At 35.8% G+C, this 18,672-nt stretch overlaps 1 non-coding gene across 1 annotated transcript; it reads left to right on the top strand.

Moving 5' to 3' along the window:
* The first annotated feature begins 18,175 nt into the window (after window positions 1–18,175).
* On the top strand, window positions 18,176–18,302 carry LOC126014646 (small nucleolar RNA SNORA19). The gene has a single exon (XR_007497653.1). It is a non-coding gene; the product is annotated as a small nucleolar RNA SNORA19 (small nucleolar RNA).
* The last annotated feature ends 370 nt before the right edge of the window (window positions 18,303–18,672 follow it).

The raw sequence follows: 18,672 nt of genomic DNA on the forward strand, positions 1-18,672 counted from the left end.
ACATTTTTTTAAACAATGATGAGAGTAGAGAACAAAAACATTTTCTCATGAAAAAAAAATATAAGTTAAAATAATTAAACATTTTAGATAAAATAATTATTTTCTAATAAAAATTAATCTAAATATTGGATTTGAGATGATGAAATTATGGAGTCATTACTGGGGAGAAAATAAAAAAATTAAAAAAAAAACAGAGGACTTCAAATTAAACTAAGTCTTTTAGGAACAGACATCTATGCAAAACAATGATAAACTTCACTCATTTTTCCAGTGACTTTACCTGTTTTATGCTGTGAGTAAAGCCATAAGACAGAAAAATATAAATTTTGACTCGTGTGATTTACAAAAATTGATGGAAAATCCTGGGTTAAATTTTACCAAGTCCAAGGAAATCCAATTAAGATATTTCTAGTGGAAGTTTTCAAGCAAAGATTCAAAAGTAAGGAAGGTTGTTGGATTGAAGTAAGAACTGAGGCACCTGATGGAAATGCCTAAGAATGTTGATGATCTTGTTCCTGCCACTGCAAGGCTCAAAGAAAATCTAGGACAAAGTTTTGCAGACTTTCATTGACCTGCTTTGATTTTACTTTTGCAAGTTGCCAGCTCTTCTTTCAGTTTACCCCTTGTTTTCTTTAGTTTATCAAGCTAATTTTCAGTTGCTAACAACTATAATAGATCAAATGAAGTAGAAAGTGGACCTGGCATTAATCATCTCCAAGAACCATATCAAAAATGTTTTAGACTGGGTAACTCAAGTAAGACAAAGATATCTCTTTCAGTTCTCAAGGCAAACTGTGATAAAGTTGATTTCATAAGAAGACTTTTTCTTGGCTAGCAGCTGGCTGTTCGGGCTCATCTCCGGTACTGTGTTCAAAGGACCTCTTACTTTGTTCAGGGAGGAAATAGGAAAAGTACACTCTCTGGCATCTCTTTATAGAACCTCAGTGTGTATATCCAACCATTTGGCCTCATCTAAACCAAATTATTATCCCAAGAACTCAGTTCCAAACACCATGTCATTGTGGGTTAGAGCATCTATGAATCTTGAAGGAAAAAATATTTCATCTTTAACAATGCTTCCTTAAAGGACCTACAACATAGGGTGGTAGTTTTATTATTTTTGTCACGTTTTTTCTATAAAGAATAGGTAAGAGAAATTATTAAGAAATGGTTTATGGCACTAGTAAAGTAGATGTTAGCAATATCAAAGTAGATGTTAGAATGTTTGCCTTGCAACTAATAAAAGTTTGGTTTCTAGCATCACATACGGTCCCTTGAGCCCTGTCAGGAGTGAAGTCTGAGTACACAGTTAGGAGTAAGCTTTGAGCATCACTAGTGTGCTACTCCAAAAAGTAAAATAAAACAATAAAAGAACAAAACAAGTAAAATAAAGGTATCAGTAATAGTCATGGTCTCTATATTGTACATGGTAACAACTTTTCAGAAGGATAGGGTATTTATAATTTCCACATTATAATCACATGAAAATCAAGAATGAGAATGATTCATGTCCGTGTGCTCACAACTTAGTAATGATTTCTCAGCTGTATAAGGAGAAAAATCATTCACTTAAATCATATTAATTTTATCAGATAAATAATATACACTCTCAAGTCCAAATATAATTCTTGTCTATCCACAGGCCTTCATTATAGAGATAAGTTATAAGTATTTCTATCAGAACAATATACAGTACAATAGAGAGAGCTTTGTAATGATGACACAGATAAATTATTGGTGCAAATCTAGGCTCTAATCAATAATATAGATTAAAATATAGCAAAATGGTTGAAGGACCAGTATAGAGATACAGATGTGCTTGTGTCTAGAAAGATAATAGATGAGAAAGAAATTATCGTTCAGATTTGTATTATAAGATTGAGGCCTATATCTTTTCTTGGTGCATTTTCAGTGTTTCCAAATCTAATTTATATATATATATATATATATATATATATATATATATATATATAATAATATATGTGACCATACAATATTGTGACCACACAATAATATATGTGACCATCCTGGAAAGAAGACACATGTCATACCTGTTTACTTGAAACTGTGATGACATGTTTTTTTTCCTTGGGGGTCTCACTCACAAGTTACCTCCTTATGGCTGCACAGTTCTTAGATTCAGAGAACTGTGTGATATGAGGAGGACTCATGGGGTTTGTCTAGAGGCAGGTCTTTACAAAATACAAAAAAAGAAAATAATTTTTGGATCTCCTAAAAAAATTTCACAAAGGTTTTCCCTTTATAATATAAAATAAAAAATTCATATTCTTAGTAACAGGTGCCCAGTAGGAGGGTATGGGGAGATAGTGCAAGGGTTACATTATATAGCTTGCATGTGGTCAACCCCAGTTTGATACCCAACACCATAATGAACTTCATTGGTTGCAGCTATGGATATACTTGAGCATTACCAGGTGTGGCCCTGGAGATCCACCAACACCCCAAAGGTGGCCCCCAGTGAACCTGGACTACAGGGCTTGAGCAGTAATGCATCCTCTGTTGCTCATATTGAAACACTGGCCTGGGCAGCTGAGAATGTTGAAGTGTATCCTGATCCCTCGAGCATTGCTTAAAAGCCTATTCACTGTCCCCTCTAAATTGAAGAAAATTATGTGCCAGATATTAAATATTTTATAATGTTTTATACCCTTTTATCCAATTTTTTAAATAATTTCTCTGTACTATCAATGTTTTATTATGGAAAGACCTTAAAACTGGGTTTTTGAAGGACATTTACTGAAATACATAGTAATCAGAAATATAATTTGGAGAAAGTAAACATAAGATATTTGATACTTTCATTACAATTATTAATGTTAGCAGAAGAATATAGTGCAAAGACTTCGTTTTAAGTATGAAAATCAGAAAAATTATGCAGGTACTATGTAAGAGTTACATAATCTAAAAATTTCTGAAAGTGAATTTCAAGATTCTGAATAATACTTGATGATTTCCTCTTAATGAATACCTATTTGGCATATGCCCATCTGCAGATCCCTGAAGTATTAACATTTCTCCACATTTCAATTTCTTGCCAGCCATAAAATTGAAAATAGAAAATTTCTAATTCAAAAGACTGTCAGTTCAATGCTTGATGTTATGCATTTTAATGATCGGTCATTTAGTAGTTCCACAATAATTAAAGCCAATTGTTTGATAGTGAATTACTCATTTCATGTGTCTTATGTTAGCTGTCCAATGACCTACCAGACTGAAAATGCATATTCAGGAAAAGAGAGGATCTCTTTCCCAGGAAAGCTTGACTATTTTGATCTCATGTTGCAGAGAAAAGCTTCGGCAATGAGCACATATCAATTCTGCACAATTGAGCTCGTCCTTCTGTGATTGATGCATAATAGAGGCTATTGTAGCTGTTCCAAACATTCTTGTTCCCCTTCGTCCTTCTCTATCACACCATGACTCAAAAAACAATGAGCAAGTTGCTGCTTTTGAAAATCTTTGATCTACTGCACCATCGAGATGCGGAACTAAACAAAGGAAAGGGGGGTGGAAAGAGATTTTTTTTTAAAAACACCCTAAGTTCCTGCTCATTTCCATGTAGAGCATAAAACTATAACCAAGGGGCCGGGTAGGTGGCTCTGGAGGTAAGGTGTCTGCCTTGCAAGCGCTAGCCAAGGAAGGACCGCGGTTCGATCCCCCAGTGTCCCATATGGTCTCCCCAAACCAGGGGCGATTTCTGAGCGCTTAGCCAGGAGTAACCCCTGAGCGTCAAACGGGTGTGGCCCAAAAACCAAAAAAAAAAAAAAAACTATACCCAAGCCCAAACTTAGAGACCAACAGAAGCAAGGAAAGGGCCAGCATTTACTGTGCATCTATCAATCATACTAAAGCTATATCACTAAAAGGGAAGTTTAAACAGCAAATATTACTATTTTTATGTTTAATGAAAGCAAATGTGTTTTATGTTTACATTTACTGTAGAGACAAATATGCTACTTTAGCTATGAAGTTTGCGTTCAAGTAAAATTAAAGGAAAAAAAGTATTAGAAATAGTGTTCTTTCTTTCCATTAAAGGCTCTACATTTAACATTTCTTCTATTGCCTGGAGTGCTTCATACTGCCTATAGATTTTTGATGGCATATTTTGAATCATGTGGCCCTGAATGGTGATTTTATAATACAATTTATTATTTTTCCCAAGGAGCAGAATGGAACATAGTATTCATCTTTTTGTTTAGGACAAAATGCTTTTAAACTACTGCTAGGTTTGATAGTGTAACAGAGCCAAGTATTGTCTACATTTCCACTAGATTTATTTCATTATCCTGTTACTTTATATTTAGTTATAGTCTACCACATTTATTCATAATTTTTATAATTATATTTATTGCCAGCTTACAATTTACATCATTAATTTATCACAGCTAGCCTTTAAACATTTCAAGTATAGTGTACAGTATTTTTAAGCCCTTATTATCTAAATAATATTTCTGTCAACCTATTTATATGTTTAATATTCACTGTATGTTATTCCTACTTTGGTGTTAACATTTTTCTTTTGGAGTGTCAGAAATAAAATCCAGAACCCAACATATGCACATAATGTGATTGTGCCATTCATTGAACAACGTTCTTGTCCCTTGCATTCTTTAAAAGCATTAAAATGCTAAACACTGGGGGAGGTGGAAAAAATAAAATAAAAATAAAATGCTAAACACCAAATATATTTTGCTATGACTTTTACCTTTAGAGTATAGGATTTCTCATCATACTCTGTCTAGCGTGGTCTCAATTTCATCTAATATTATATTCCTTGACTTTCCTGTTAAACTTTGTTAGCATAGCTCTGCGGTAATCTGAACTTATTATATTAGCTTTTCTTGAAATAGTATTTCTTGAAAAAAACTGCTCCTCTAGGCCTATATTATTGAATATACATGGAAGAGTCAGTTTCCCCATCTGTAAAATGGAGTTTAGACTTTACATGAATCAACAGTGACATCTGACAGTTTCTTGTCTTTTAAGAATCTCAAAATGTTTCAAAATGCCACTTTAGCTATTATAAGAATAATTTTTCCCAAGCGAGTTTCTATTTCACTCTCCTCTTCCATAAGATAATATCCCATGACACAGAGTGATGGTAACTTAATTCTGTTCAGGCACATAACTGCTCCAGTCCATGGAAAATAACAGCAATAGATCTGGGAATCATCTAAAATGTATAATTGCACATTCAATGATGCAGTTTATGCTGGACATCTGCAGCACATCTTTGTAATTAATCAAGAATGGGTAAGTGTAAAAATATTAAGTATGAGGTTAACCATGCTCTCCCTCTCATTTTTTCCCTTCCACTAACTGAGAAAACAAATTTCCTAAAAGTCTGAGTAAATTGTGAAAAGGTTTCCCTGAGGCAAAAACACTTCCATCTTTCCTAATGTTTAGATAACCCTCAAAAATTATTTCTAAGTAAAATTTTTATTGATAGGTCCAAGATGGAATGTGTCACTAGATAAAATAATTATGATGATTGAGGAAAAACAGAAAAAGAGAATGGAGCAGAGAGGCACTCTGGAAAATTTCAGGCTAATCATGGGAGTAGAAGTTGTTAAAAAATCATCAAATAAGACTTTTAGATTCAATGTCTAGGTGAATTCAAGGAAAAACTAAGATATAAAAATAAATTGGGGATGGTCAGAGAAATGACTCTAATGCTAATCCCAAAATTGGGCTAATCCCAAAATCAATCCTTTGAAAATCCCCTGCACCCAAATTTAATTTTTCTGGTAGAATTTCATGTACTGGAGCTTTGCATGCAGCCAACCTGGGTTCTGTCTCAAGTGTTCCATATTTGGCCTCTCTGATCACAGCTAGGAATGATTCCTGAATTCAAAGCTAGAACTAACCCTAAAGCACTGCCAGGTATGGCTCAAAAACAAACAAACAAACAAACAAACAACAACAAAAAGATTTTTCAGTCGCTCTGGCACCTTCTCTGAAAGGAAATTGAATGCCAAGATGGGGAACCTATCACATGATGTACTGGAATCACAGTGCTGAGAACAGAGAGGTAATCCATGGGTTCCTGCCCCAATAAACTAAGAAACCAATTATTGTTAAACACACTGAAACTTCTCTCTCTTCCTCAGTTTAGAAAGTCCTGAGAGTGGGCTTTCAAAATAAAATTTTAAAAAAGAAAAAGAAACAGACTTGAACTTATTGACTTGGTGAGTCATCCTATGTAAAACTATTCTTGAGTGTACGATATGGTTGTACTTAACTATGAATTTAGGCCTTTGGTCTAGCAATGGTTCCTTTTATCAATTCAGACAGGTTTTTACATCTTGGTGCAAGGTGCTTAATGCATGTAGAGGTGCCCTAGCCAGGGAAGGGAAGGAAAGACGTGGGCAGGATCTCCAGTTCCCACGATTGGCCTGGAGTTGGCCTCATTAGGGAGGAGAGTAGTGTCAAGTTTCTCAAAAGCTCCCAACACCATTCATCTCCTTCAAGTATAACCTGGTGCCCACAGAGCTACTTCAGGGACACTTCAGAAGAAGTTCGGCTTGATGTATTCCAGGCCAAGTAGTTCCCTCCTTGTAGGTGACATCGCTCATTCCCACTATTGCAAACTCCAGTTTCCGTTTCGCTTCACCATCATGGGAAAGCTCCTCTGCCACCTAGTCCTGGAGTCCTGAGGAAACAACCTCCTCAGAGCAGAGCTAAAGGTAAGAGAGGGGTCCTCAGGGGAAGAAGGCAGAGAGGGCAGGAAAGACCAAGTGGTACTGTGCTGGCACGCAGAGGACCTCATATGTGTACAGCTGCCCCATATGTGAGCTGCTCACGTGCCAATAGTCCCCATGTAGCAGCATGTGCACAGCTGCCCACCTGTGCAAGCAGAATCCTGGATGCTCTCTCTGTGGCTGAGCAGTGCCATGATTCAGGCGCTGTCAGTGTTGTGTCTCTCCAAAGGGGAACCCAGCAGGGCCTCTCTCTTTTTCTCAGGGTGTCTCTCCACAGAGGATCCACAGGGCTTGCCTCAGCTCCACAGGGGACCCATAGGGTCTTCCTCACCTGGCATTTATCTCCACAGAATCCCTCAGAGTCATCATCATTTAATCTGTTGTTTCAGAGGAAGCTCTTGAACGATGTGACTATGTAACTTCTGTGGCAGTAGAGCGCCATCACCACAGAAAGTGGTCCCCATTGGCTTCCTCATCTGGAGCTGGCAGAAGAGACCATGGTTTGGCATCAGTGCAGCCCAGATGATGGCCAAAAGAAACAGGACCTCCCTTGAAATCACCAATATCCTATAATGTACTGACCTATAACAGGAGAAGGGCATGCCATGGCCAAGGGCAAAGAAAGCCCAGTCAGTTGGCCCAGAACTGTGCTTGTTTTCACCTTGATCCCCAACTTTGGCCATATTATACTTTTGAGCAGACCTCAGGTGAAGTGAACACTTTTGCTTGCAGCATAGTGATTCTCGGTAAGGTTACTGGGCTCTGCCTGTATGGACTAGATCTAGTGTTGGAGCCATAGTACAGCATGACTTGCACACAGCTGACCTGGGGTCCATCCTTGTCAATCCATAAGTGTCAGTGAATACAGAGCTAGAGTAAGTTTGAGCAATCCTGGACATCTCCCCCAAAGCAAACAAATTAAAATAGAACAAACTCTCTGGTCTATGACATTATTTCATGGAGAATGAACAGTGATGTTAATGTTGCAAGAGAAGCAATATTTAGAAATATGCTCACCAGTATTTTATTCACTTTTAAGTTTTATGGGTACCATCTGGAGTGCAGGGAGAGTATTTAGGTTCTCCTACCTGAGGGTCTTGGGCTCTGTACACTTGAGCCATATCCCCTGCTTCCAATGATGTTTTGAACTGCAAATATTTATGTAGAAATCCCTTTCAAAAGTAGCTCCTCTGTAGTATTGGCAGATGCATAGGCAGCAACTTCTGTGATTTGTCCAACTCATAATAGAGATGCAATCTCGAATCCTAGAAAGATTGGAGAATAAGTTTGACTCGGTTTCATTATGTTTGTCATTGCTATTGTTATGCATCATTGTGTTTATTTATTCAAGGATTACAGTAATATGCTTATGCCTTTCTAAAGCATTAAGAGACAGGTATGGAGAGGTCTTTCTCCTATCTTTGTCCCCACCCCCACCGTTATTCATGCTGACTTTAAACATGCTGCTTTCAAGTAATTAAAATTTGAACATGGGATTGTAACAGGAAGCAAGTTGACACATTTGTTGGTTGGTTGAAGAAATTAACTCCAGAGGGAGAGTCCTTGGGAAATGAGGGAGAAAAAAGATGTGTGAACAAATAGAAGACGAGATTACCACTAGGGCTATTACCTCCAACAAATTATTTACCAAAAAGAAACTCGACTCAGCTGCATGTGTGAATCCAATGCTGTAATTTTCGTTTGCATAAGGAAAATTCTACACTCTTTGAAAATTGATGGTGGTGGGTATATGCCCTATACAACTGACAATATAAAATCTCCCTTTAGTAAGAAATCTCTAAAATTTTAACTACCTTTTAATATTTTCAATGTTGTTTGAAGAGGAGCTCAGAGACGTATAAGGCTTACGAGGATTTCATTTTTAAAATAATATTTTTTAAGCATCACTGTTACAAATATGCTCATAGTTGTGTTTTATTCATAAAATGTACAGCACCCCCCTTCACCAGTTCAAGATTTTCATCACCACTGTCCCCCATTCCCTCCTCACCCACCGCAGCCTGTCTTGAGACAGGCATTCTATTTCTCTCCCTCACTATCATTGTCAGGTAGGTGTTATTGTAGTTATTTCTCTAAGTGTCATCACTATATTTTGTAGTGAGCTTCATATCATGGCTGGTCCTTTTGGTCCTCATTTCTATTGTCTAAGAGGATTATTACATATCTTCTTCCTTTTATTAAATTCCACTGATGAGGGAGACTATTCATTCTCTCTCTCTCTGACTTACTACACTCAGCATAATAGTCTCCATGTTCATCCATGTGTAAAAAATAATTATTTTATTTTCTTAAAATCTGTGTTGTCAAAGTGAATGAATGAGGGAAGTAGAAAGCCTGTCTGAAGTACAGGGGGGGCGGGCGTGGAGTGAGAAGGAAGGAAATTTGGGACATTGGTGATGGGAATATTGTACTGGTGAAGGGGAGTGTTCTTTACATGACTGAAATCCAACTACAATCATATTTGTAATCAAGGTGTTTAAATAAAGATATTAATTTTAAAAATCTGTTTAGTATTCCATTTTGTATATGTACCCCAGTTTCTTTAGTCATCATCTTTTTCAAGTCTCTGAGTTGTATTGTAAATAACATTGCAATGAACATAGGCATGCAGAGGGAATTTTTGTATTGTGTTTTTGTGTTTCTAGGGTATGTCCCTAGGAGTGGTATTGCTAGATCATATGGGAGCTCAATTTCCAGGGTTTTTTTGAGGAATATTCATATTGTTTTTCGGAAAGGCAGGATTTAAATGCATCCCACGCAGTGAATGGAAAGTTCTTCTTTCCCCACATCCCCACCAACACTGGTTTTTCTTGTACTTTGTGATGTGTACCAATCTCTGTAGTGTGAGATACCTCATTGTCATTTTGATTTGCATCTCCCTGATGATTAGTGATACGGAGTATTTATTTCATGTATCTTTTAGTATTTCTTCTTTGAGGAAATGTTCATTTCTTCTCTCATTTTTTGATGAGGTTAGATTTTTTTTTGTTGTTAAGTCCTGTCAGTTCTGTCAGCTCATTGATTCTATCCGCAGCCTCTATTATTCTGTTAGGCTTTCAAGTGAGGTTTTCCTTTCTCCTACCAAGTTTTTTAGTCCTGTTATTTCAGTTTGGATTTTTGTCATTTCTACTTTCATTTTCTCAATTTTTTTCTTGATTCTTACTTGAGGTTCATTCAGTTTGTTCTATGCCTTTCTTTGAGTTCTATGAAGACCCTCTGTATATCTTCTCTAAAGTCTTTATCTGAGAGGCTAAATAGGTGGTTGGCACTTCTCAAGTCATCAGAGCTGCCATCTTCATTCTCTACGCATAGGGGAGGCCTATGTTCTTTCCCCCATTGTCACAATTGTAGTGTGGTATTTATTACTTGACTTACTGAGGTTTGTTGACTAATAGAATTACGTGACTGCTGATTGGAGTGGCCATACACCTCTAGTTCTGCCTTTCATGGGTGTGGTCAGATCATCTCTGTTAACATATTTTCTGTGAGCTCTGCTCTTCTGGGTTATGTGTTTCCAGGTGCCGCAGTGTGAAGTGCATACTAGCTTCAACAGCAGGTCGGGATGGCACCCACATTGATCAGCTTGTAGCTGACAGGGAGAAGGTTCCCCTTTCGGGGAAGGATTTGGCTCATCTCTGTTGACATGCATTCAACCAGCTATGCTCTTCAGGTTGATATAGGTCCAGGTGCCACTGTTGATGTGCCATATCTTGTTTCTTCCCCTTAATTGAATTTTTTGAAATATTTACTTTTAGTTACCTCTGTAACTTAGAAATAATCAGTAAAAATATTCTGTATTAACAACTATGAAAATATCTGTTGGTTGAAATAGTTATATATAAGCAGAAGCAATGTTAACAATCTATTTGAACTATATTTTTCTTTTTTTTCTTGGAAAAAATATATGTAAATTGCACTCATTCATCAGAAAATTCATTTATATTACTTTATTGACCATATTTTTTCCCAAAACGAGTTTTTTTTTCCATTCACAAAATATATCTACCCCACCACTGAATCCAAAACCAGAAAAATAGTATGCACCAGATTATTATTTATTGACTGACAGGCAACAGTATATTATAAAATAGTATTATTTTATTGTGACATTTAATAACCATCACTTTTTTTTTTTTGGTTACATCTGATGATGCTTAGGGCTTACTCAGGCTCTGCTCTCAGGAGTTACTGCTAGTGGTATTCAGGGGATCAAACTCCAGTGAGGTGTGTGCAAGGCAAGGTCCTTACCCACTGTACTATCTCTTCAGCCCTAAAGTGAATTAATTTATCAAAGTTAACTTTCTTTTTCTGTGATACAAATACTTATTAATAAATGCTATAAATTTAATTATTTAGTGATTTTTACAAATAAGTAATTAGTACCATTGCCAAAAATGAGCTCATTCTACATAATCTTGAATTTTCTTAAGTTTGTGTGAGATTCTTTCCTGAAAAGTGAGGAATACATACAGCTAGCCAGATTAGATCAAATTTGCTCAAACATACCTTGTGGTATGTTTCTAAGCAAAATTTATTTTTAGGTTATGCCATCTACTCTTTATTACCCACAATCTAATCTTCATGTTTAATAATTCCACTTCTATTCTGTCCAAAATAGAGAAGTCTTCTATTTATATCCTCTTTAGCCTTCTCTTAATACCTCCTACTCAACTCCCAGGAGCCATACACTCAACATACTTACCATCATATTTTGACATCATTGACTAAATGTGACCTTTGTAAAATTGATATTTAATAGAAAAACAACCCTAGAGGTGCATTCATTAAACCCTAGAGCATGAAAGTAGAAAGTGACTTCCTACTAAGATCGATCAGTTTCTACTTTTGTTGAAAATTAGGCAGACTTGAATAATAAAGCAAATAGCACAAGCTCATAGCTTCCTCTAGTTGTTATAAAAGCATCTCCATTCCCCAGCATGCTCATTGTGTTTCTGGGTATCTGGAGAGTCTTTGAATCCCTATGCATCCACATTAAATCTAAGCATAGCCCTTACATATAATTACATTAGTTTTCTTGTTTTATTGGGGCAAACTCAATATAAAACACATGTCCCTATAAATTTTAATGTTGTGACAGTGATTTGATAAAAAATTTATTATGTCAATATGCTTTGATATATTGAAAAATTATTTGGTTCTCACATGGGCATAGGGAGTAGGCTATTGATATATTTTGGCAGTCTCACCACAGTGGCTTATTTGGCAAAAAGAGCCCCATGTTGATATTAATAAATAAGGATGAAATGTATACAATAAATTTGATGTACAATTTATTTTAAAATTAAAAGCACATTAATTTTTGGTCATGAGTCTCCTCTCCAATTCACCCAACTAAAAAATTTTTTGGATATATACAAAATTGAATACATAAAAATATGGAAATATATATATGTATAGACAGATGGCTATAGATGTATTCGACATAAAACTTGGCATAGATCAATGTGTAACAATGAACCTTTTAGAAGGAAATAGGAAGGTATACTGAAAATAATTTCACTGCTCTATAGTAAGGTCATTTATCTGAGCCTGTATCTGGGAGTGGAAAGGTGTTTCTTTTTAAATATTCACACTTTGAGTCTGAAGGGGAGACTTTTAACAGAGTTTGGGCTTGAGCCAGCATCTCTCCCTTTGCACCTGCTCTTCACCCTCCAGTGGCTGTAAATCCTTTCAGGAATGTCTAACCCAGGGAGTGCTGGAAAACAAATTGTTCTATTCCTACTGTTTGCTACAGCTTTTATTGAGAGTCAAACTTCATTAAGTCTGGATATGATGCCTACCCCCAAATTCTTAACCTCATGTATTTGGCAAAAGTTAGTAATGTTAGTAACTAGTATTTTCCTAAGGTTGAGCATTCAAGCCCAAAGCTACCATTGAAAGGCTTTATGCCTTTGCCATCTCCTGCTAATAGATTGTGTGTTGGGTGGGAAGCAGAGGACATGGTGTATAGTCCTGCTTCCCACATTATACTCAGGGTGAATTTGGGGCTGCCCCCATGATAGGTCATTATTTTCCATGAAGTATGAAGAAATAATGGGAAAACTCTTTGTGGGCACTGATTTTTCTCACACTTAACTATTGCAGAAGCCCCATTTCCACATGTATTTTGATACCATGAATCTGAGTAGTTATGACCTAGCATTCTTATTTGTCATAAATAAATTGGTATTTATATCAGAACTAACAATTATAGTAATTAATGCTTATATAATATTAATATTTGAGGTTTTTTTTTACCAAGAACCTAATTTTTAGCAGTTTTACTTAACTTTATTATGTGCTAGTATAAGTATTTCTGTTGATAGTTTCAATTATTCAGATGATATATTTGATGATTAATTTTTAATAACATCTTTACTGAAACACCATGATTCCAAACATGATTGTAGTTGAGTTTCAGTCATAGAAATAACAACCCCCTTCACCAGGGCAACTTTTTCATCACCAATGCCTTCATCTCCTCCCTCCCTGTATTCGAGACAGACTTTCTATATCCCTCACTCACTGACATTGTTATGATAGTTCTCAACATAGTTATTTCTCTAACTGCACTCATCCCTCTTGTGGTGAGCTTCATAACTTTTGGGCCAGTCCTCCCATCCTCATCTCAGTAAATTATTTGAATGTCTTATTTTTCTTAAAACCCACAGGTGAGTAAGACTATCGTGTGTCTCTCTCTCCCTTTCACTTATTTCTCTCAGCATAATAGATTTCATGTACATCCATGTATAGGAAAATTTCATGACTTCATCTCTCCTGACGGCTACATAATATTCCATTGTGTATATGTACCAGAGTTTCTTTAGCCATCCATCTGTTGAAGGGCATCTTGGTTGTTTACAGATTTTGGCTATTGTAAATAACACTGCAATAAATATAGGTGTGAGGAAGGTGTTTTTTGTATTGCGTTTTTGAGTTCCTAGGGTATATCCCTAGGAGTGATATTGCTGGATCAAAGAAGAGCTCAATTTTCAGTTTTATGAGAAATCTCCATATCGTTTAACATAATGATTGGACTAGTTGGCATTCGAACTAGCAGTGAATGAAAGTTCCTTTCTCTCCACATCCCTGACAGCACTGATTGTTCTTGTTCTTTGTAATGGTGCCAGTCTCTGTGGTGTGAGATGGTACCTTATCTTTTTTGTTATTTAAACCCCTAGTGATTAGTGATGTGGAGAATTTATTTATGTGCATTTTGGTCATTTGTATTTCTTATTTGATAAACTGTCTGTTCATTTCTTCTCTCATTTTTGATGGGTTTAGATGTTTTTCTTATTGAGTTCTGTCAGTACATTGTATATCTTTGATATTAGCCCCTTATCTGATGGGTGTTGGGTGAATAGCTTCTCCCATTCTGTTGGTGGCTTTTGTATCCTAGACATTATTTCCTTTAAGGTGCAGAAGCATCTCAACTTAATATATTCCCATTTGTTTATCTCTAATTCCACTTGTTTGGAGACTGTTGTTTCCTCCTTGAAGATGCCTTTAGTCTCAATGTCATAGAGTGTTTTACCTACATGTTGTTCTATATTAATTATAGTCTTGGGTGTGATATCAGTGTCTTTAATCCATTTGCATTTAACCTTTGTGCAGGGTATTAGATAGAGATCTGAGTTTGGTTTTTTGCAAGTGGTTGACCAGTTGTCGCAACACCGTTTTTGAAGAGGCTTTTCTCGCTCCATTTTACATTTATTGACCCTTTATCAAAGATTAATTGATTGTATATCTGGGGAGCATTCTCTGAATACTTTATTCTATTCTACTGATCTGAGGGTCTGTTTTTGTTCCAACACCATGCTATTTTAATGATTACAACGTTGTAATACAATTTAAAGTTGGGGAAAATGATGCCTCCCATATTCCTTTTCCCAAGCCTTGCTCTAGCTATTCGCAGGTGTTTATTGTTCCTGATGTATTTCAGGAGTGTTTGATTCATTTCTTTGAAAAAATGCCATGGGTATCCTTTGAGGGATTGCATTAAGTTTGTACAATGCCTTGGGAAGTATTGCCATTTTCATGATGTTAATCCTCCCAATCCATGAGCAAAGTATATGCCTCCATTTCTGTATGTCCTCTTTTATTTCTTGAAGAAGGGTTTTGTAGTTTTCTTTGTATAAGTCCTTTATGTTTTTAGTTAAGTTGACTTTAAGATATTTGAGTTGTGGGGCTCTAATGTAAATGGGATTGGTTTTTATTTGATGTCCATTTCTTCTCTATCATTATTGGTGTAAAAGAAGGCCATTGATTTTTGAGTGTTAATTTTGTAGATTGCCACTTTGCTATATGAATCTATTGTTTCTAGAAGCATGTTGTAGATTCTTCAGGGTTTTCTAAATATAGTACCATGTCATCTGCAAACAGTGAGAGTTTGACTTCTTCCTTTCCTTTCTGGATGGCCTTGATATATTTTTCTTGCCTAATCGCTCTGGCAAGAACTTCCAGCACTATGTTAAATAGGAGTGGTGAGAGAGGGCAGCCTTGTTTTGTAACAGATTTTAGAGGAACTTTTATTTTATCTCCATTGAGAATAATAATTGTCATTGGTTTGTGGTAAATGGCTTTCACTATATTGAGAAAAGTTCTTTCCACTCCCATCTTGATAAGAGTTTTTATCAAGAATGGGTTTTGGACCTTATCAACTGCTTTCTCTGCATATGATCATTTGGTTTTTACTTTGTTTTGTCAATAGGGTGTATTTTGTTGATTGATTTATGAATGGTAAGCCATCCTTGCATTCCTGGAATGAATCCTACTTGGTTGTGGTATATGACTTTCTTGATGAGGCATTGAATCCTATTTGCCAAAATTTTGTTGAGGATCTTTGCATCTGTGTTCATCAGGGATATTGGTCTGTAGTTTTATTTTTGACAGCATCTTTGTCTGGTTTTGGTATCAAGGTGATGATAGCTTCATAAAAACTATTTGGGAGTATTTCTGATATTTTAATTTCATGGAAGAGCCTGAAGAGGATGGTAGAAGTTCCTCTTGAAAGATTTGAAAGAATTAATTAGGGAATCAATTTGGACCTGGACTTTTGTTTTTGGAAAGACTCTTGATGACCATTTTAATTTCCTCAGTATATATGGGTCTTTTTAGATATGCTTGATCATCCTGACTTAACCCTGGAAGATTATGAGTCCAAGAATTTATCCATTTCTTCCAGGTTTTCATGTTTTGTGGCATAGTTTCGCAAAGTAGTCTCTGATCACCCTTTGAATCTCTGCAGTATCTGTGGTGATCTTCCTCTTTTCATTCCTAATCTGTTTTATTAAATTTCTCTCTCTCCGTTTCTGTGTGAGTTTTGCCAGTGGCTTATCAAGCTTGTTTATTTTTTCAAAGAATCAACTTTTGCTTTTGTTGATATTTTGGATTTTTTTTGGATTTCCACTTTATTGATTTCTGCTCTAAGCTTTGTTATTTCCTTCTGCCAACCTATTTTTGGTTCCTTTAGCTGATCATTTTCTAATTTTAAAAGCTGAGCCATTAAGCTTTTTCCTTTCTGATGTATGCTTGCTAGGCTATAAATTTTCCTCACTAAGAACCTATTTAAAACAACATATTAGCTCATCAACCCTTGTTAGGATCCTCTAGAAGCAGTGTTTTAATTATTTTTGACCATTATTTCTCTCCCACCTCTGTCCTACCTGAGCTCCTCTACCCACATATTAGTCCCCTAATTTCCTGACATAGTTACCATTTATGCTAATTTTATTTGTGACTTCCTCATTTTGAGGGACTATAATGGGCCATGTGGTTCCTTTCTGAGAAACTATGACTCCCTATTGAGAAACTGTACCTTAGGCAAATATAATAGTAGGCAATAAATTCTTCTACACACATACACAATGAATAATTTTATCATATGTATTGAAGCTGAGAAAGCCCATGTTTTTATTTTCTGCAAGGGAGAGACCCTGATGATGTGTAGTGGGCATCTGAAAGCCAGAGATTTAGGGATACCTGTGTTGTAAATTCAACTGGACAAATAGAAGAGATGAGAATTCTCAGCTCAGAGAGTGAAGTTGGAGAAAAGGAATGAATTCCATAATATTCTGAATTTTGTTCTATTTAGGCTTTCATTGGATTGGATCTCACTCACCCACATTGAGAATTGTACTCTATTGAGCCAATTATGTCAAGTGTTGATCTTATGAAAAACATTCTCACAGGCATATGCAGAAACAGTGTTTAATCTTTGGTGACAGTGGGGTTGATATATAAAATTACCAAAATCTGTGAGGTAAATGCAGTATTATTCTCATTTCATAGTTAATGCTTTAGGGTTCTGAGTTTATAAAGAACTTATCCAAGTCACATTATAAGTGGCAGAGAGAAGATTCAGATAGCATACAGTAACAGCAATGACCTTAGCCAAAGGGTTAAGCTGCCTCTCCCTAAGTGCAATACATAGTAATTCTGGCAATACTAAACAACAGTATTGCAGCTTGGAGCTACAGACAGCAGGTAATACACTTGCCTTACTCACAGCCAAACTGCGTTCAATCCTGGCATTCCATTTGGCCCCCTAAGTACCACCAAGAATATTTCCTGAGAGCAGAGCCTGTAATAAGCCCTTTGCACCAGTATGGGTCCCTTGAAAATGACAATGAAGATAATTGTCTTCATTGATAATATAATACTTGTTCTTCGTGTTACTTTTTTTTTTTTGGAGATTTTGCTGATTGTCCAAAACTAAATAATTGACATATTCTTTTTTGTCACTTAGAAGCACCCTCGTAAAGGAGGCTACTTGGACCTGGAAGAGTGGTTGAGGCTTTGTGGCTATGAAGTATTAGCATTTTTATAATAAATGTATAGACATTATTTAATACTAGAATTATTAGATGATTATGAAACACTAATATAACATGAATGATATATTATGAATAATATAATATACTATATATTGTTTTATATATTATATAATAATGTAATATGAATTCTTAGATGATTATGAAACACTAATATAATCTCAGTCTGCATCAGAGTGTATTTAAAGCTGTAGGTGACATCTTTGTTTTTTCAGTCTTATAAAAGAGTCCTGTAAACAAAGTAGAAAACTTGTATTTTTATTGTAGTAAAAAAGAGCATGCAATATGTTCTGGGCTTAATATTTCATAAATTTGAAGGGATCTGAATTTTTATGGCTTATTAGTTATGGCGGAATGCTTATCTCCTATTTGTTTTGCTGAAAGCATTTAGAAGAAGGAAATATTTAATCTCTCAGAAGTCATATTTTAATCGTTTCTTAGTGTTTCCAAGTACTCTCTAGAACCTATTAGTGGGACATTGGCAGATTTCATCATTTTAGGGACATATTTAAGCTTTCCTATTTTTCTCCCCTGTTCTTTCTAAACCGTCCAAAGTTTTAACATGGAATTTCTGAGCTTCATTAGAAATACTTAATTCTTGTGCACATTTCATTGACCTGCTTTCTTCTGTTCATGTGAGCAGGGTTATTTTTCATGGGCTATAGTAGTTGAAGGGTAATTAGCAGTATGACTCCATTGTGATACTGCCTGTCTTCTTCAGACAGTTCTGTCAGATTGCCTTGGCAAATTATAAATCAGAGTATTACCAGCACCTGGTTGGTCATTTAGTGTTTCTTGTTAAAGAGTCTAGGATTTAAAAGATTATGTATTTGAGGAACATAGGTAATTCTCTGTCACTAGTTGAAAACATAGGATTGGGGTTTGGTGGCTTTGGATTGGACTTCCAGCTCCATATTGTACATGTTCTGAACCATCTCTCCCCGCTCCCCATGAAACATGCTTGTCTGTGCGTATTTGTGATCCTCTGTCCCCAAATGAGCCAATTTTTATTTCTCATGGTTGACATTATACTATTATTTCATCAGAAGTACGGAATAAATACCATAAAAAAATAAAAGAAATGATACCCAAAAAAA

This window comes from Suncus etruscus, chromosome 7, assembly GCF_024139225.1.
Source record: "Suncus etruscus isolate mSunEtr1 chromosome 7, mSunEtr1.pri.cur, whole genome shotgun sequence".
NCBI lineage: Eukaryota > Metazoa > Chordata > Mammalia > Eulipotyphla > Soricidae > Suncus > Suncus etruscus.